Source organism: Colobus angolensis, unplaced genomic scaffold (assembly GCF_000951035.1).
Source record: "Colobus angolensis palliatus isolate OR3802 unplaced genomic scaffold, Cang.pa_1.0 Scaffold5, whole genome shotgun sequence".
NCBI classification, from domain to species: Eukaryota; Metazoa; Chordata; class Mammalia; order Primates; family Cercopithecidae; genus Colobus; species Colobus angolensis.
This window is the reverse complement of record NW_012118487.1, coordinates 22,694,437-22,696,802: the sequence shown is the minus strand read 5'-3', so window position 1 is coordinate 22,696,802 and position 2,366 is coordinate 22,694,437.

Here is a 2,366-nt window from a genome sequence, read left to right as displayed (position 1 = left end):
TCATGATGCACCCACTTCACTTCAGTCTCTGGGATTACCGGCGTGAGCCACTGCACCCAGCCATATAAAAATCTTTTCTAACCACTAGGCAACCAGGTATATATATACATATATATGTGTGTGTATATATATATACACACATATAAATATACATACACACACATATGTATATATGATATAGGTATCGTATATATGAATATCATATATTCTTTTAATAAGATAGTGTAAGAAAAACATGGTGCCTCTTCTTTTTTATTTATTTATTTTTTTGCGACTGCTCTTGTCACCCAGGCTGGAATGCAATGGTGTGATCTCAGCTCACTGCAACCTCCTCCTCCTGGGTTCAAGCAATTCCTCCTGCCTCAGCCTCACTAGTAAATGGGATTACAGGCATCTGCCACCAAACCCAGCTAATTTTTGTATTTTTAGTAGAGATGGGGTTTCACCATGTTGGCCAGGGTGGTCTCAAATTCCTGACCTTAGGTGATCAGCCCACCTCAGCCTCCCAAAGTGCTGGGGTTACAGGCATGAGCCACTGTGCCCGGGCCATCCTCTTCTATTGTTTAATACCTAGTTTTCTATATAGATTATGTTATAAATTTTTCAGGATTACACTTCACTTTTTTTTTGGAGACAGGGTCTTGCTCTATCACCCAGGCTGAAGTACAGTGGTGTGATCTCGGCTCACTGCAACCTCTGAGCCCCTCTACCACACCGGTCTCAAGCGATCCTCCCACCTCAGCCTCCCAAATAGCTGTAACCACAGGCCTGCACCATCACACCTGGCAATTTTGGGGGGTTTTTAGTGGAGATGGTCTCTATCCAGGCTGCCCAGGGTAGTCTCGAACTCCTGAGCTCAAGTGAACCACCCGCCCCCAAAGAGCTGGGATTACAGGTATGAGCCACTGTGCCTGGCCACATTTCACTTTTGGTTTCCAATTGGGTAAATATTTTTGATTATTATGCTAGTAATTTTACATGCTTACGCTGGGCGCAGTGGCTCATGCCTGTAATCCCAGCTCTCAGGGAGGCAGAGGCGGGAGGATAGCTTGAGCCCAGGAGTTCGAGACCTGCCTGGGTAATACAGCGAGACCCCGTTATCCACAAAAAAGGAAAAAAAAAAAAAAAAGACAAAAAAAAATTTTACATGCTTACTAAAAATCAAATAATAAGCATATAAATAAAAATTATTAGTGTAACCTCACCTATCCATACACATGCATACAGTTTGGGTATATATCTATAGAGATTTCATTGGCCTACATAAACTAGTTTATGTAAGTTCTTTTTATATGAACTAATCTGTAATAAGGCCAATATTAGGATTTGAATGATAGGAAGAAAGTAGATCATAAACTTGTTAGTACATTTTGGGACCTTAAGAAGAATGGGAAGCCAATGAGAAGCTTGAACCAGGGAACTGATACAATCCGATTTTCCTGTCTCATTGGCTGTATCACTCAAATTCCAAATATTAGTCTTAGCTGGAAATATAAATTTAGAAGTCAGCAGTAATTGCACAGAAACTAGGCTGGGCGCTGTGGCTCATGCCTGTGATCCCAGCACTTTGGGAGGCCGAGGCAGGCAGATCACTTAAGGTCAGGAGTTCAAGACCAGCCTGGCTAATATGGTGAAACCTTGTCTCTACTAAAAACACAAAAATCAGCTGGGCGTAGTGGCGCACACCTGTAGCTACTCAAGAGGCTGGGGCAGGAGAATGACTTGAATCCGGGAGGCGGAGATTGCAGTGAGCCAAGATCGCGCCACTGCACTCCAACCTGAGCATCACAGTGAGACACTGTCTCAAAACAAAGCAACAAAAAAAGTGAAAACTACAACTTTAAAGTTCCAGAAGCAAAGAGGATGGTGTACAGATCACAAGAGGAATGTTCAAACTTTGACACGTAGAGAGGTAATTGCTTGATTTTAAAAAAGGTTCCTGGCTGAGGGCCGTGGCTTACGCCTGTAATCCCAGCACTTTGGGAGGCCAAGGCGGGTGGATCACCTGAGGACATGAGTTTAAGACCAGCTAGGCCAACATGGTGAAGCCCTGTCTCTACTAAAAATACAAAAATTAGGCCAGGCATGGTGGTTCACGCTTGTAATCCCAACACTTTGGGAGGCCAAGGTGGGCGGATCACGAGGTCAGGAGTTCAAGACCAGCCTGGCCAACATGGTGAAACCCTGTCTCTACCAAAAGTACAAAAAATTAGCCGAGTATGGTGGCGCATGCCTGTAATCCAGCTACTTGGGAGACTGAAGTAGGAGAATCACTTTAACCTGGGAGGCGGAGGTTGCAGTAAGCCGAGATCATGCCACTGCACTCCAGCCTGGGCAACAAGAGCGAAACTCCATTTAAAAAAAAA